We start from the raw sequence: 19,262 nt of genomic DNA on the forward strand, positions 1-19,262 counted from the left end.
TCCTTAGAGACTACTTCCTGCAGCTGTGGTACCCACTTGTTCTTCCCAGCTCGGGAACCATGGGAGTGGGTATGGGTGTGTAAGGGACGTGAGAGAAGGGGTGTATAGAAGTGGAAACTGTGGGAGGATTAGAGATGTGCAAAACAGCAGGGTAAGAGCCAGAGTCTTCCAGGAGCCCTAGTCTCTTCTTTAAAGTGGGGACTCTGAAGTATGATGTTGTGGGAGCACTCTATACAGTATTATCGCTGTGAGACAATCGCCACATGTGATGGCAGTCTTCCCTTCACTGGACCTCAGATTCCAAAGATCTTATGACTCATGATATAGAAGTGGGTTCTATCTATTGTACTTCATAAGCTTCGATTATGATTCCAGCGACCAGCTAGTGCTCTGAAAGAAGTTGGTCTGAAGCAAAATATGGAAAGGCTTCAGATCAGTAGGATGGTCTCTAGATGACAAATTCTTTAGTCTTGGCATCTTGTGGAAAAAATAACCACCAAAAAATGAAAGAGTTAAGTTGGATGATCTCTAAAGTACTTTTCAACTCTTCAGACTAATATTTCTATTATTATTTTTATGTATTTTCAATTTTCTTTGAAATATCGGGTGAAAACTTCACTAGGGTGGAGCGCCTACACTTTATATCCTTTGTGTCTACACTCATGCATTTCCATCGATAGATCCTGTTTACAAACAAACAAACAAAAACTCCTTCCTTCAATCTGCCTCCATAAAAACTCAATCTTTTTATTTTAAATGCACATTTTGATCCCAATGCAGACAGAGCCCAGCATGGTTTGGCAGGGGAGAGAGAGGATCCCGACTCCTAATCAAATCTAGTCGCTCAACTCTGTTTCACAGTTAGAAACACTAGTCAAAACCGGAAAGGGACAACGCCTCCTTCCCCCAGCCCCAGGGCACCCCCTCTCCTTTTGTTCTGGCCTCAGATCAAAGAGGCCTGGGAAAGGTTTGGTCCCTAGGCACTAACCCAGAACCTCTCCCTTTCAGGTTCAGTTCCCGGGAGTCAGAGGTGCTGACCAAATGTGCTAAGGGGAAATGGGGTATCTGGGAGGGGAGGGCTATGCATCCAGGACTATGCCTGAACTTTGGAAGGGGGCAGGGTGGGCCACTGAAAGGTTCTCAATTCCTGGCCCCAGAAACCCAGAAGAAAGTATGAACTGGATGAGGAAGAATTCCAGAGATAAAGGCTGAGGTCTGTCCTTTCTTGGCCCTACAATCCCCAACCTAGAGCCTCTAAGCAGTCGGAAACTTGTATTGAAAAGAGAGCTGTTGTTTTGCTAGCTAAGGATTGCCCTTCCTTTCCCCTAGCCTTGGAGGTCCAGCACTAAGAGGTTGCCACCTGGGTCGTGGGCTTCCTGCATAGGGCTGCATGCAAGCTCCCATGATCCTTCCAGATTCCAGATTCAGCTGGATTGGGATGAAGTGGAAGTGGGAGACATGTCCTGTTTCACTTCACTTCTCCCTATTTCCAGGACCCCAGACCATGGAGTCCAGATGTTGCTTGCATCCCTTTCACAGATGTTCATGAAGATAGCTGCATTGATGGGCATTCTACTAAAGCTAACAACTGAGCTGGGAGTGGGGTGGGGTGACCTGCTTGGCCTATTAGGGTAAGGCTAAGCTTTATAAATTTTGCCTGGGTCAACAGAAAGGGTTTCCTGAACTCCTGGGAGACCTTAGGGTTAGCAAGTTACATGCCTTTAATATTCTTTCCCAGCCATTTTTCTCTTTCCCAGCCTCAATCTTTATCATTGAGGAGAATGAAGTAAATTCTTTCACATGAAGATAATGAAGCCAAACATTTTCTTGTAAGACCAGGGTCTAGCATGAAGAGACCACACTTCCAAGAGAGTCTTTTAAGCTTTCCTCAGACAACTGCTGCCAAATAAGTCTTATAGAAAAAGAAAAGTATCTGAGGGATACAGATTATTTTGCATCTGGAAACTTGAGGAAGAACCTAGAACCTGCAGGAATTATGCCTTTATTTTTTTCTCATATATGTCTATGCTTACTTATATGTGTCCATGTTATCCCCCCCATAGAATGGAAATACCTTAAGGTCAGGGATTTTCATTTCTGTCTCTTTATCATCAGCATCAGAAATGATGCTAGGCACATAGTAGATACTTAATAAATGCTTATTAGTTGATTTATAGATGAAGCTGAATTTTAAAATTCCACATTACCCTAGAGCTAAAAATATTCTTTTATATGTAGGAAGGATTTGAGAATCTGAGAAACTCCCCTGGGAATTCTTCCTTCCTTTCTTCAAGGTCTCCAAAAAGGCTCAGTAAAAGCCCAGCAGGGCTGTAGTGAAAGTGGGAAGGTCAACTTGGATTGTTGTTTGGAAATTTTGTATACAGAGAAAACCTTTCAATTAAATTAGAGATGTGTAGGAGCACATATTTGCTGTTGGCAGGCTTGTTGGGAGGCAGGGATAGTGGAAAAGGAAGAGAAGGGACATTCTATGTATGTTCAACCACAAGGAAAGGCCTGACAACAATGAATTCCCAAGTTATCCCCACCTAATCCCAGGGAAGGACCTTAATAAATATTTCACCTTTTCAGGGTGTCCATAATAAGTTTATTTCAGAAAACAATTAAATATTTCTACCCTTTGGCAGGAGGAGCTTGGTTTTAAGAAGGTCTTTGGGCTTGGAATATAGAGAACAAAGATTCAAGTCCTATCTCAGATACTAGTTATGTGACTTCAGAGAAGACACTTAATTCTGAGCCTCTACTTCTTTATCTGCAAAACCAGGTAGGAGGAGTAATAATCCGTTGTTTTTAAGATTTTTCCAACTCTATATCTATGATCCTATGAATTCAGTCCCTTGAGACTTAACAGTGATGAAGGCAGCATGTGTCCAACTCTGGACAAGGCTATGGGGAAAGATCAAAGAGATAAAAGTCTCTGCTCAGGATGCTAGATAGAGTAAGATCCAGGGAGATAGGACTCACAGAACTAGGAAAAAGATAGTAACAACCCCATAGTTGTGTGGTGAAGTGAAAAAAGATAGTTACTACCAGAAGACTTTGGGCAAGTCATTTAAACTGCTCTTCATCTCATTTTCTTCATCTTTAAAATGGGAATAATAATTTATCCCATCTCTCTCAGAGGGTTCTTATAAGGGTCAAGTATATTATGAAAAGTCTTAGAAAACATTTTATTCAGTCTTATATTTTTATCAGCATGGTGGGAGTGGGGGACTCCTTGGACACTCCTACTGATACAGTTTAGTAACAGTTTATAATTTATGATTTTAGGAAGTTGGCTAGGGGTTAACTAAGAGATTAAGTGGCTTGTCTATGGTCACTTAGCCAATATATATTAGAAGCAAGACTTGAACTTCCAGGCTTTGGGCCTCTTCCAAGCAAAGTCCTCTTTCCTGTATGTCCTGCCTGTTGGAAACTTTAATGTGATAAACAAAGATGAAGTATTATTAGTATAGAAGAGAGACTGACAGAATTCAGTTTGCACAAAACCATCTAAGTATCCTGGTACAAACAAAATAATGGAGTGATCCAAGCTAAGTAAGATGATTCAGGAAGAACTTCTTGAAAATGGTGAATTTTAAAGAAGAAAAAGGAAGCAGCATCAGCTCCCAGCTTCTTCCTTTCTCCCCACATACACAGAACTTTAACACTTTCTCAGATTTTGAAATTGTATTTTTAATATATTTTGATATCTTTTCTTTAAAAAAAGTCATCACTTTCCTTCAGTACAGCTTCCTTTCTCTTTCTCTCAGAGAACTATCTCATATCAAAAATAATATTTTTAAAAGCTAAAAATATGGAAGAGGAAAAAATCAGCAAAATTGATCAATATATCAAAAAAATATGTGTACTATGCAGGACTTTTACACTTCTTACCTCTACAAAGGGATGGGATGGAAGTTTCTCCTTTTATCTCTTCTTTCAATTCATGCTTGTTCTTTATAATTTTGCATTTCTCACTTTTGATTTGTGCATGTGTGTATGTGTAGTTCTTTCCATTCACAATCTTGTAGTTATTGTGTATGTTTTCTTACCTTTGCTTATTTCAGTTCAAGTGGATCTTTCCATGTTTCTCTGTATTCACCTCTTCTTATAGTATACATTACACTGAAATTGTCATGCTTGTTAATCAAGACCAGGATCTACTCATTACTGTTCCAACCCTCAGCACATCTCCAATGCCAAGAAACTGGTGCCAAAGTTGCTTTCGAATATTCCTTTAATGTGAGATCTACAAACAAGAGGCTAGATAGTGAAGATGGGAGCAGGAGCAGAGTTGATAGAACTCAAATGGAAAGATATGGAGTTAATTAACCTAGCTAAATGCTCTGTCCATAGCAAAGTGCTTAAGGGTTTGCTGATTGAATGAAGGTTTTTTAATGTGTGATTCCAGTCTAATTCAATAATATTCAATTGAATAACAATTAACATCCAATAATCTGCTCAAACCAAATTCAGAACTGATCCAAACTTCTTATTTTGAGAGAAGGGAAAACATCCAGAAACATGTTTTGATGTACCCAGGGTCTCCTGGCAAAAAACTCTTGATTCTCAGTTCAGCTTTCTTGCTTTTGCACTGCTTTCTCAGTCATGATCTGTGGAAGCTATGTCTTTAAAATGTGTGAGGGTCCTCCCTCCAATAGGTGTGGCTGAGAATTGTAAACAACTAAAGTCCTGAATTTCAGGAAAGAGAGTTAGTTGCTGGCTAGTCTCAGGTTAGCCAGAAAAAAACCAAAACAAAACAAAAAAAACTTAAAAGACTTCAATCCAGTCAAGGAGAATATAGCTTTTAATGGATTCCTTGGGCTCTTGAAGAAACCCATCTTTCAGGCATAAAGGACTACCAGCTTACTCTCCATATCCCTTATGAATTTTCTAGTGAAAGAATCAGTCTGTAACCAGAGTCATATCACTCCCATGTTTTCATGCCTCAAGAGCAGCTATGATCACTGACCCAAATTGGATTTGAACTTCTGTTGAAAGTTTCTGTGCATTCTGACTGGTTCTTCTTTGGTTTTACTCCTCCATCTGCAGCTTCCCCACTTCACAAATGTACCAAAGGAGTCAGAATAATAATAATAGCTATAATCTTATAGTGCTTTATAGTTTTAAAATGCCCACAGAGAGGATTTTACCTTTATGGGTATTGAACTTGACACAAGGCAACCAAGGTTCAAATGCCAGCTTTTAGCATTCACAAGATTTATTGCTGTAGGCAAGTCATTTCATGTGTAAAATGAGGATAATGATGCTGCCAAATAAGATCATACATGTAAAGCATTTTATAAACCTTAAATCACTACACAAATGTAAATTATTATAGCTTACATTTATCTAGACTTTAAGATTTGCAAAGCATGTTACATATATTATTTAATTTGATCCCCACTGCAACCCTGTTACATAGGTCATAAAATTAAGGTAATAATACTTCCATTGGGTAGCTTATAGGTTCTTTTTTTCTTTCATGTTTTAATACTTGTATTTTTCCTAGTTACATGCAAAACAATTTTTTACATTTGTGTTTTTAAAACTTTGAATTCCAGACTCTCTTCTTTCTCCCCTCGACATTGAGAAGGTATATATGAAGTTATGCAAAACATTTCCATTAAAGTCATGTTGTAAAAGGAAACAGATCTCTGTCCAAAAAAACGCTCCAAAAAGTTTTTTTTTAAGTACATTTAGAGCTACACCCAAAGAAAGAACACTGGGAAATGAATGTAAACAGTTTGCAGTTTTGTTCTTCTTCCCAGGTTATTTTTACCTTCTGAATCCAATTCTTCCTGTGCAACAAGAGAACTGTTCGGTTCTGCACACATATATCGTATCTAGGATATACTGTGACATATTTAACATGTATAGGACTGCTTGTCATCTAGGGGAGGGGGTGGAGGAAGGGAAGGGAAAAGTCAGAACAGAAGTGAATGCAAGGGATAATGTAAAAAATTACCCAGGCATGGGTTCTGTCAATAAAAAGTTATAAAAAAAAAAATAGTACATTTAGTCTGTATTCAGATGCAATCAGTTCCCTCTTTGGGTATGGATAGCATTTTTCATCATAAGTCCTTCAGAGTAGTCTTGGATCATTATATTGTTGAAAATAGAAAAGTCATTCATAGCTGATCATCCCATAACGTTGCTATTTGTACATAGTGTATTTCACTTTGCTTGAAGTTCCTTGGTTCTTGAAAACAAAGTGACTTATCTTTATTCCTCTTAGAATCTTTCAAAGATTTATCTGTTACAAGAAATCTTTCCATATTCATTAATACAATTTCTTTCCTTGTGAAATTATACTCTATATACTCATTAATATTTGTCTCCTTTCCCTCCAACTCTATTACACCCCTCCCCAACCCCCATATCATGGAGGCTGAGGGATTGTTTTTTATTTCATCTTTATATCCCCAGGACCTAGCACAATTCCTTGACTTTAGTAGATGCTTAATTAAGATTGTTGATTTGGATTAGATTATAAAATTTCAAGTGACTATGAAGATGAACTTTTTTCTTTTAAAACAAAGCTAGTGGTGTAAGTGGTGTGGTATAATGGAAAGAATGATAGATTTAGGGTCAGAGAATGTGACTCTCAGACCAGTTACTTACTATCTGTGTGACCCATCACCTTTCTGTACCAGATCTTGACTTTTTTTTTTTTTTTTTTGATTTGGAGTTCACACAGAATTCAGAGAGGTTGAAAATTCCTTTTAAAAATCTGGACAACTATATTTCAATATAATTGGTTTCATTTGTAATCCTGTGTATTTTATTTTTATTCATTATTCTGAGAAGGGATCTATAGGCTACACCACACTGACAAAGAGTTCATGATGAAAAAATAGTTAAGAAGCCAGGACTAGACACTCTTTAAGGCCCCTTCCAGATCTGTCATTATGATCCTATAAGATTAAAATCCACTGCCTCTATTTTCTCCTCCTATGCTCTTTCCTTTGCATCACAAATTGCAAGTGTTTCAGAATTAAAGTACCTTGGGACAATATTCTGGAGCACAAATCCCTGCATCATACTTGACAAAAGAGGAGGATAATAGAACTTCCTTAAGAGGCTCAGGGCCCAGCTCTTTTAATGAGATACTTTTATCTTTATGAAAATTACTGGAGCCTAGACTCTCTCCTCTTGAGCAGGGTGGTGAGTGAGGACAGGGAATGCAGAGCTGCCCTTGGATATCTCTCCCAAGATTTATCTTCTCATAGCTATTAGAGCAGGAAGAGTCTAGGATAGGTCGATTGTGCATAAAAGTTACTTCATGGAACTTCCTTAACATTTTCACTTAATCATGGCTAGAGCTGAAAATATAAACTTCCTTTCTTTTTCTTTCAAGTTCTTTCCAAATGAAAGGACCAGGCTAACTCTTTGACCTTTTCTAACAAGAGGACCCTTGAAATGCGTGGAGCCCAGAGAGCTGCTGGGAGGCCCACCAGATGGAGTTGGTAAATTACAGCTTGCAGAAGCAGAATCTGAGTCGTCCTCTGCCCCTCCCCCAGTCACTCTGCAGTCCTCTGGGCTCTTCCAAGTGGTCTGTGTTCTTCTGACCTGGCCTTTTGTAGATGATGAGTTTAGAGTCTGAGAGCCGAAATTTTAATTCCTGTCAAATGTATAGGAAAAAAATAAAAACAAGGGGAAAAAATCCCTATACAAAAGTTCACTAATTTGATACAAGAAATTTAGGTTTACTTAAAAAGATTGCTGGGGCAGCTAAGTGGTGCAGTGGATAGAGCACCGGTGGTGAAATTAGGATGACCTGAGCTCAAATCTGGTCTCAGACACTTAACACGTCCTGGCTGTGTGGCCCTGGGCAAGTCACTTAACCCTAATTGCATCAGGAGAAAAAATTGCTGTAGGTTTTATTTGAGAGACTTTTTCTTTTGAATAGTTGTCTTCTCCAATAGAAAGCGAGCTCCTTGAGGTCAAGAAATGTTTTATTTTTGTTTTTATAGCTTTTGGACACCCCTCTCTTCTCTCTGTGTCTGTCTCTCCTCTCCCCCCTTTCTTTCTCTCTTTTATTTAAAACTTCATTTCTCTTGAATCACCCATAATTTTATCCTCCTTTGTCTCTGTTGAATAGATTTCTTTTGTTGACAAGAAAAAACACCTTCATTTATGTTGTTGATACCACTCCCCCTTGTCTACTCTGAAACTTACTTCAATGCTTTCTTATCTATTCTTTCTCTACAATCTACAAACATTGGCAGATCAAACCCACCACTACTTACAAACTTTCCTATTTCTGTTGAAGGCACTACCATCCCTTTAGTCACCTTAATAGGAAACTTTAGCTCTTACCTCCCCCTTAATCATATTTAATCAGTTTACTAAATCTTCTCAACTCATCTCCACAATGTTTTGTCTGTTCCTTTATTTTTGTTTACATAGTCTCTCTCCTAATTCAGATCTTCATTACTTTTTACCTAGACTATTGTTATAGTTTTTTGATTAGTTTCCTCTCCTCCAGATTCTGTCCTTTCAAATCTATCTTCCACACAGCTATCAAAATAATATTTGTTATATGAAATAGCTGTCTGAGAGGGACAGAAATACAGGAAAATGTAGGTGATGTAAAAACAAAATATATCAATATAATTCATTTTTGTAAATATTGTTCCTGAAACAATGAGCTGACTATATGATTTCCCATTGCCTCTAGAGTAAAATACAAAACTTTTGACCCTTAACTTAAAGTTATCTTCAGTCATTTCTTATCATTCTAGTCATATTGCTTTCCTATTTTAGAATATAAAAGGAATAAAAGAGAATAAAATGCCAAAAGAACAGTACAGACCATAAATGATATAGGAACTCAAAGGAAGGAGAGATCATTGTGTTGTTATTGTTGCTAATTCATTTCAGTCATGTCCAACTCTTCTTTGACCTTATTTGGAGTTTTCTTGGCAAAAACACTGGAGTGGTTTTCCCTTTTCTTTTCCAGTTCATTTTACAGATAAGGAAACTGAGGAAAACAGGATCAAGTGACTTGTCCAGGGTCACACAATTAGGAAGTATCTGAAGCTGAATTTGAATTCAGGAAGATGAGTCTTCCTGCCTTTATGTCTGATACTCTATATATTTCACTACAGAGAACAGTATAGACTGGGGTAATCAGGAAGAGTTCCTGAAGGAGAGATAATAGAAATGAGTACTGAAGGATGGGAAGAATTTGGATAAGGAGAAAACACTGTTTCAAAGTCAAAGAACCGGAGTTTAAGTTCAAACTCTTGCTACTTTCTCTCTAGTTGATCTGGAGCAAATCTTTTAAACTCTCTGAGGGGTGTTCCAAGGCATCCTTAAGCACCTCTTCTGCTTTACATACTGTGCTTCTAGGAGGCCATTGCAGGTATAGGACTTGAAGATATAGTTCTAGGCTATACTGACATTATCATAGGCTTGGATCAGGAAGAGAAAGAAGATCATGAGACCTCCTAATCCCGTTGCCTTTACTAGCAGAATGACAGGAAAGCCACACTTCTCTGTAATTGTGGGTAGCTACAAATGAAAAATTTGCTCAGAAAGGTCCTTCCACAAAATATGGAGAAGTCAGGCTTTCTTCATACTATCCCTGTTTGATTTGGGATGTTGCCACATTCTGTTTAGTGCAGACAGAACCCTCATCACTAGACTTTTCTATATGCCTGAACTTAGATCTCTCGTCTTATATCTTTCTTTCCCCTTTGCTTCCTTTTCCTCTGTTCATTCATATATTCAAGCATAGTTGAGGAGAAAATACCATACACTATAAATCATGTAGGAATTGGAGTCAGAGAACCCTGCTTCCAACCTCGTCTCTGCCTCATATGTTGCTGGGAAAGTCACTTCATGTTTCAATGACTCAGTTTCCTAATCTGTAAAAAGAGGGGCTTAGTCTAGATGTTTTCTCAGTTCCCTTCCAATTCTAAATCTGTAATGCTGTGAAAGTAGTGTGTAAATGTGAGTGAGTAGCAAAGTGAAATGAGCAGAACCAGAAGAACACTGAACACAGTAGCATTGTATATAATAACATTGTATGATGATCAGTTGAGTATTACTTAGTTATTTTCAGCAAAACAATGATCCAAAATAACTCTGAAGGACTTATGATGAAAAATGTTATCTACTTTCAGAGAAAAAAACTGATAACATCCAGATAAAAATTAAAATATACTTTGAAATTTTTTCTTTATTATTCTTATTTTTTTTGGTTTATGTTTTTCTTTTGCAGCATGGAAATGGAAATGTTTCACATGACTAAATATGTATAATCTATATTAAACTGCTTACCTTCTCAAAGAGGAGAAAGAGGGGAAGAGAGAGAATTTGGAACTCGATTTTTTTTAAATGTTAAAATTTTTTCATTTAATTTTTATTTTATTTTTTTAGTCATATATGGTTTACATGTAACTGAAAAAAAATTAATGCATAAAAAGTGAGTGAGTAGCAGAGATAGTACTAGAGAAGCTCAAAGAATAGGAGAGATCACTGTAGGCTGTAATAAACCAGGAAGGTTTCTTGGAGAAGCTAGTGCTTGAGATCTTGAAGAATAAATAGGAATGTGGGAAGGAGGGGTCAGACTATTATGCACTGCTGTAGGAAACAATGAGCAGAACAAGCTATCTGGAAAATTTTATGTGGAAGAAGTATAGGAGATAAGAATGGAAATATAAATGGACCTTAAATTTTGGAGAGTCTGCCATCAGGTTGTTTCCTAAATTTCTTCCAAAAGATAGCTTTGTTTTTGTGGTTTGTGGTTATCCTCCAATGAAATGGGATTTTCTGAACTAAAATATGTGGTTGATCCCTAAGACATATCTTTGATCCCCAGGGCCAGCCAAGGTAACTTCAATGGTCAGAGCAAGATAGTTTGTGTTCCCTTCAAGAGATCAGGAGTCAGCCAGCTGAAGCCAGTTAAAGTTAGCTGCAGTGCTCTTTCTATAAATTCAATACTCCTCTAGGTATTTAGACTTACTCTTTTCTGAAGTCAGAATTACTTAGTAGAAGCATGGAACAATTTTCCTTGAAAGAAATGAGATAGCCTAAATGTTAGTCTTCTTCACTTAGTCCCTGGGACTGACTGCCCAAGGAGTAAAAGAGTAGAGAAAAGAAGGGAATAGTGAAAAGGGCACTGAATTTGTAGCCAAAGGTTCTAGGTCACTTAATCTCTCTGCACCTGTTTTTTAAATCTATAAACTTGGGGATTGTCCTCTAAGTTCCCATTAACCAAATTGATCTATGAATGCTCACTGAATGGTTTATATTTGTACATACTGAAGCACCAACTTTCCTTGACCTTCTGGGCCCCTAAACTGGGTTAAATAATCAATTACATTCAATTTCTAATCATACTATCATTATCAAACACTTAATTCTGATGTCCCTGCCTAATATGCATTGTAAAGACTTAGAGGGAGTTTACTAGGTTTAATTTACAAAAGAACTAAGAATCTGTAAATTCAGAAATAATACAGAAAGTGATTAGCAGAGTATTAAAAGAAAATAATTCAAACTCAAAGTAGATGTACCTAAGCTTTCTAAATTATTTTAATCACAGTTCTCCCAAGTCTGCCTTGTTGTGTAATCTTTTAGGCTTGGAGTTTACAGATTTATGTCACAGAAACAATATTGGATTTGATTTCTGGCTTCATTCTTTACTGCTTATGTGACTTTAGCAAAATCTCATCCCTAAAATGAGGAGGCTAGTTTGAATTTTCTTGAGTGTACTATTCAGTTCTATATACAGTGGTCTATCTTCTTAACAAAATGGCACTTTCTACAATCCTACTCAACCAATAAGGCAGCCCTCTTTGGTAGAAGCATTTGATGCTTTACTTGTAGTAATCACTCAATTAAGATCTTTCTCTCTCTCTCTCTCTCTCTCTCTCTCTCTCTCTCTCTCTCTCTCTCTCTCTCTGTCTCTCTCTCTTTCTCTTTCTGTCTCTTTCTCCCTTTTTCTTTCCTCTCTGTCACAAGGAAAGGAGGTAGAAAGAACCATAACACAGAAGGAAAATTTTCCTCCAGCCCTTCAAATGGAAATTCTTTAAATGGATACTAAGATGTTACATAGGGATTCTTTGACTTCTAAGGTGGGAAAGGATCTTAGAAATCGTCTTGTCTAATGATTTTTTTTTTTTTTTTGGCTTTATCCTGGGACAGACTTTGACTTTTACCTTTTCCTGACAATGTGGTGTAATGGAAAAAGCCATAGACCGCAAGGTAGATCTGGGTACTTCATCTCTCCTGTTCTATTTTCTACTCTTCATTCACCTCCTTTTCTTCCTTTTTTTCCATTTTCATGTCCATTGCCTTCTTTTTCTTTTCCTCCTTCTTCTACATTTTCTCCTCATCTTCCTCTTTCACTCCCTCCATTTCCTTCTCCTCCTTGTCTTTCATATTCTCTTCTAGTTCATCCTTTTCTTCCTCCTTCTCCTTTTCCATCTTTTCTTCCACCTCTTCTTTCTCGGAAGTCTTTCTCTTTCTTTGCTTTTTCCTTTGCTTCTTCTTCCTCTTTTCCCTCTTCCTTTTCTCCATCTTTCTGCTCTTCCATCTCCTGTATCCTCTCCATTTTTTCTTCCTCTTCTTTCTCTCCCGTCTCCTTCTCCATTTTCTTTTTCTTCCATTTCCTCCTCTTCCTTCTCCTTCTTCTCCTTTTCTTCTTCTTCCTTCTTCCCCACTCCTAGTTAACTTCTCAAATCAAATCACAGAACAGACTCTGGAGGGAGATGCTTCCCCCTCAAATCAGAACTTGTTTCCACATTCCCTCCTTTCCCTTGGTGAGGATGATGTTATTGATGACTAATTCTTTGGAACATTTTTATATATTTCTCAGGTTACAAATTGCAGCCCTGTTACCACACTGAGTAATCCTGACTGTGGGGTCTTCTGAGCTGGAGAAATATTGGGCTGGGTCCTGCCTCATGATGAAGTGATGATGTGTTTTATATGGCTGTCTTTACTTTTATTGTTCACATGTATACATAAAAGTTCCTCCTAATGGCTTTCCTTTCCCCCTTCCTCTACCATAGTCTATAGCCTAGATCTTAGCTGAAAGAGAAACATTGTATGGCTGTGAGAAGAATCCTGTATTGGCAGTCAAGAGATCTAGATCTTAAACTCCGTTCATCATCATACAACCCTGGGCATGTATTTTCATCTCTCTGGAACTTATTCTCCCAATTTTGTAAGAATCTGGGTTGGTCCAGATAATAGTTAAAGTCTTCCAGCTCTAACATTCTATTCTTCTATGGCTCTTCTTAAACAGTGACTCTCAAAATGACTTTCTGATGAAAGTCCTCTTCAAAGTCCCATGAGAAAAGAAAATGAAACTGAGACCTTAGAAGCCTGAGTTTCAGAACAAAGTATTAGGAATGGAAGATAGTCTAAGAAAATGAGAAAAATCCTGGATTTTTCAAGTCAAAAGATCTGAGTTCAAATCTTGGATCAGACCTTTGTCATGAATGACTCTTAATACTTCAATTTTCTCATCTGTAAAATGAGGAGTTATGCTAAGGTCCCTCCCTAGTTCTAAATTTTATGAAGTTGCTGAGTCTCTTGGGAGTAACAGAATCAGAAATGAGGAAGTTGTGGTAGTGGGAGCTTCTAAGTTCCCTGAACAGCTGTTTGATGATGACAGTAATGGTCATAGAAACCCATGACCAAAGGATTCTAGCCTTCTATTTCTATAACATTCTCCCAATCCCTTACTCCATCATAGAATCTCAGACTTGGTAGAAACCTAATAGATCATTTAATCCAAAAACTGAATAGGACTCTCTTCTATAATAGTACTGTTGGATGGTCAACTCTTCAGTAGTAAAGATTTGGATGATGACCAGGGGAGAAAGACCTTTGAATGAATTAAGAAAGAGTGAATTGTAAAGAGTAGAGAATTTGGAAGCAGATGAAGTGGGAGGAATGAAGATTCCTCAGGGTATAAGGATTAATAGGGACAAAGGCTTAGAGCTGAAAAGTTCCTGAATGACCACCCTGGTCCAACCTCTTCTTTTTTCTCATTATTTATTTATTTATTCCATTTAAAAATAGCTCTAGATAGCATAAAATACCTGGGAATACACTCTGAAATAAACTCAGGGATTATATAAACAAAGTTATTTCAAAAAAAATTTTCATACAAATAAAATCAGATTTCAAAAAAAACTTTCATACAAATAAATCAGATTTCAAAAAAAACTTTCATACAAATAAAATCAGATTTAAATAGTTGGAGAAATACTAATTATTTATGGTAGGGAGGGCCAGCATAATAAAAATAAAAATTTTACCTAAGGTAATTTACATATTCTATTGCACCCCCCACCCCCACCACCTTTTTTTAAATAAGGGAATCCAGGTTCCTAGAAGTTAGGTATCTTGCTGAGATTAAATAGTAAATCATTCCCAGAAATGACATTTGAAGTCAGGACTTGCTTGCTTCCAGTCCAGCAAATTGTCTAAGATTTTTAGACTAACCACTGGAACTCATTCCTCCTCTGGAAATTTTGCACTGAGATGACTTCCCCTTGTGTGACCTCCTGCTCATTATTGTGACTTTGTATTTTTTTTTTTAAACAGTAAACCCCCTGATATCCTTCTCCTATTGATCTCCAACTTCTGTTGCCAAAGACTGCAGTGGACAAGGAGGGAACTTATCAGAGGGAAGAAAATGAAGGGATGTCTCAATGCAAGTAAACAACAACAAAAAGAGTGAAAATGTTATGTTATGATCCACACTCAGTTCCTATAGTCCTCTCTCTGGGCGTAGATAGCTCTCTTCATCATAAGATCATTGGAATTGGCCTGAATCATGAGATCTAATTTTTAAAATAACTTGCTCAAGGGCACACAAAGTAGTAACAGGGTTTAACCACTCCCCTCCCCACCCCCCACCCACCCCAATTAGGTTCTCTTTTTCAAAATCTAGTGCTTTTCACTGTCGTCTTTTTCTTCAGACATTTACTCATAGGGGAGAATCTTGTTCTCCTTCAGGAAAATAACAAAGCTAAAGCTTCTGAAGAGTTCTGACTGATGACGCACGGTTCATTCCAATTTGCTATACATATTATTTCATTTTATCCTCACAACAATCCTATGAGACAGTGCTATTATTATCCCTATTTTACATGTGAGGAAACTAAGATTGAGGGAAGGTTAATGACTTGCTCAGGGTTACACATCCAGTAAGTGTCTGAGGCAGGATTTGAACACAGGTCTTCCTGATTCCAGAATGCTTATACATTGCGCCACCTAATTTCCTCAAGGTTGTTCTTAGCAAGAATATCAATTAGCCTTTTAGTGGAAAAAAAGGGAGTTTTACCTTAAGTTGGTCACTTCCTCTGAATTTTTCATTCTGGCCCTTATAGCTCATAGGGAATGTGGGTTGGAGGGGCCCTAAAGGTATGTGAGGTTCATAAACTCCTAAATCTAAGGAACCTCAGAGGTCATCTGGTTCAACCCCTTCATTTTACAGAGAAGAAAACCTTAGGCCTTGGATTAGAACTAGAGTAAGTTTTATGAATACAGAGGAGACATATATGAGATATACTGTGACAGTAGAAATTATCAAAATTGATAATAGACTAGATGTAAGAAAGAAATTAGTGATTAGTCAAGAATGACATCAATCTTTTGAGCTTAAATAATTGGTAGAATGGTGGTGCCTTCAATAATAATAAGGGAAAAATAATGCAACCCAATTTGGAATCTGTCAAATTTGAGATGTTTTTAGGAATGCAGTTCAAGGTAGGTGGTAATGTAAAACCAGAGCTCAAGAAAAGAGTGTAAATAGATCAACATAATGATAAGAATTGACTCTATAGCTACTGAACACCAATAAAGCTAATAAAGAAGGAGAAAAGGAAATAACCCAGGACATATCCTTTGGGGACACCAATGGTTAGTGGGCGAGATCCAACAAAGAAGATTGAGAAGGAATGGAGAAATACAGGAACAGTAAAAGAAAATTGTGTCACAAAAAGAAAGTTATCTAGGAGAAGAGTATGACCAATATTATAATAGACTGCAAAGAGGTCAAGATGATGAGATTTGAGAAAAACCCATTAGATCTGGAAATTAATAGATCACTGATAACTTTGGAGAGAACTCTTCTGATTGCATGATGTGGTCAGGAATCAGATTGTAGAAGCTTAGAATGGAGTAAAGTAGAGGAAGTGAAGATACAGAGTATAGATAGATTTATTTTCTTTTCTTTTCTTTTTTTTTTAATTTAATAGCCTTTTATTTACAGGTTATATGTATGGGTAACTTTACAGCATTAACAATTGCCAAACCTCTTGTTCCAATTTTTCACCTCTTACCCCCCACCTTCTCCCCCAGATGGTAGGATGACCAGTAGATATTAAATATATTAAAATATAAATTAGATACACAATAAGTATACATGACCAAACCGTTATTTTGCTGTACAAAAAGAATCAGACTCTGAAATATTGTACAATTAGCTTGTGAAGGAAATAAAAAATGCAGGTGGGCATAAATATAGGGATTGGGAATTCAATGTAATGGTTTTTAGTTTATAGATAGATTTCTTAAGGAATTTAGCTCTGAAAGGTAGAGAGATATAAGTAAACAGCTTATCAGTAATGACTGAATCAAGTTATAGTATTTTAAGGATAGAGGAGACATAGAAATTTTGTAGACAACAGAAAAAATTAGCAAATAGGGAGAGAAGATTAGTGACAAAGTAGGAATGAGAGAAAGGTTAGAATACGGGAAAAGACAGGATGGAATGGAATTAAAGATTCATGCAAAGGAGTTTGTTTTGGCAAGGCATCTTGATTGTATCTTCTTGAAAGATAGTAAGTTAGTGTAGAACACTGTAAGGAAAACCTCTGGGATTTTAATGTGAAATGACCAGAGGAGAAGAGGAATCTCTTAGTGAATGGTCTCAATTTTTTCAATAAATTATGACACAAAGCCTCAATGGGGATGTTTTGGCAACAGGCAGTCACTGGAAATTTGTGAGGAGATGAAGTAGTTTTGAATAGTTGATGTAGTAAGTGGTAAGCATGAAGTTTTCTCTAGAATCACATGAATAGGAGTGAAGGTAATGAATGGCAAGATGTCATAAAGGCATGATTGATCATAGGACAAGGGGAAAGAGATGCACGTGTAGAGGATAGTACAGAGTTTAACTCTTTTGCCAAGGGAGTGAGAGAGTGAAGAGAGGAAAGAGTAGCCAGTTCAGGGATAGTGATCAGAGATAGAATTGAGTGTTAGAGGGGTTGGATATCACAGTGAGAATGAGGAATAGGGTTAGAAGTCATAAGGCAAAGGGGAAAATGTAATAAGAGTTTATGAAGAGATAAAGGAATTTTAGAGTTAATGAACATGGAAATGATACATTTATGGGCAAAGGCACAATCATGGTTATAACCATTTCTTTGTGTGGCTGTGGTACAAGAGGTCATTGGGACTGAGTAGATTGAAGTCTGAAAAATTAGGATATTTGAGGGAGTAGCAACATTTTTGTTGAAATCTAGTGTGAAGGCAGGATTTGGGGTGGAAAGAAAGACTGTGAACCACTGAAGAAGAAAGGAAAATGAATTGGTGATAGGTAGGTGCCAGAATCTTGATTGCACGATAAATTTGGATAAAATAAATTTCAAACAAAGAGAGGTTGCTAAGTGATGGTGAAAGAAGGAGAGTTTGGAAATGACAGTGACTAGGAAGAGGTATTAAAATTTTCCTACTTCAAACAGAGAGTTGAAGATATGAGTGAAAGTATAATGAATACTGAAATGAGTGCCTAGGTATAGAGTGTAATTGGAAGAAATTCAAGTATAAGTGGCAAAAGGAAGGGATGAAAAGAAAAAAATTAAGATGAAAACAAGTTTGTTAATCATGAAACTTGCATTCTAGAGAACACAGTGGAAAGAGCCTATAGATATGGAGTTGGACATTGTTGGGGTTATTTCCCAAGAATGAGGAAAATGAAAGTAAGGGATTAGGCAGTTGGAAATGAGGAATGGGGTTTGTGCAACATCCTGGGGTTCGGAATGAGATGAGGAGTTTCCTCTTCTTCAAATTCTTTCAAAATTAAATGTGTCTTACTGGTGATCTTGTAAATTGGGTTCTTTTCATAAATTCAGACCTCAACCCATTAGTGTCTTCTCATTTTATATGTTATTTTCCTCTCATGGATCTTCCAATAGAGTCTATACAATGTATTGGAGATCTTTTAGAAGTTTGAGCTTTGAAATTTTTCTGTAAATAAGTATAATCCCTCTTTTCCTTTCATGAAGGAAACAAATGAAACAATGGATGTAGAAAAATAAATGGATGAGTATAAGAAATTATAAATATGAAGAATTCAGATAAATGTGGGAAGATTTGTATGAATTGATAGAGGGCAAAGTAAATACAGTAAGGAAAACAATTTTCATGACATGCACAGAAACGTGAAGGAAAACAACTTTGGAAGACAACAGAACTTTGATCAATTCAGTGACCAGTTGTCATCTTATATGACTAATTGTGAAACATGCCTCATTGCCTCAGAGCAGAAAAGTGGTGGAGAATGAGTCATACACTGTCAGACACAGGCAATGTGGTGATTTATTTTGCTTCACTAAACTTCTTTGTTATAAAGGAGGGGGGAGGACAATGGAAAGTGACAATAAAACAATGAAACATTTAAAAATGGAAAAAATGTAACCCTGCATATGTAATGTGTAGGGGAAATGAGGTGATTTCCCTATGTATCCTTTTTTCCTCTCCTTCATTTTGAGAGAAAGGAAGCTTATATAGCCAGATCCTGCTTCTCTCTTTCCCACTTCTGTCTTTTTCCTTCTGAGATATCTGGGTCACACAGTTCCTGACAACTTTGTCCCTGAAGCTACAGGTCAAAGTGATCTTTGTGAGGAACCAGCTCTATCCAGCTTTCATCTAGTCTCCACTCCAATACATTCTTTATATTGTTACCAGATTAATCTTCCTCATATATGGGCATCTAACCTAGTCACTATACTCCTGTTTCAAAGGCCTTTAGTGGCTTCCTATTGCCTTTGGAATAAAGTTCAAACTCCTTTTTTGGCACTTGGATCAAATTCATCTGAGTGGAGATGGATGGTTGGCCAGAGATAGGTGACTATTAAAGTTTATATTTGAAATGGATTAGAAATGGAGGTAATCAAAACTGAAGAAGTTGAGGAACAAGGAAGCCAAAGTATGTAAAGGAGAAAAGGCTTAGAATCAGTAATAAGCTTACAGAACAGAACAGACAATAATAAACTATACTGAAC

This window comes from Sarcophilus harrisii, chromosome 2, assembly GCF_902635505.1.
Source record: "Sarcophilus harrisii chromosome 2, mSarHar1.11, whole genome shotgun sequence".
NCBI lineage: Eukaryota > Metazoa > Chordata > Mammalia > Dasyuromorphia > Dasyuridae > Sarcophilus > Sarcophilus harrisii.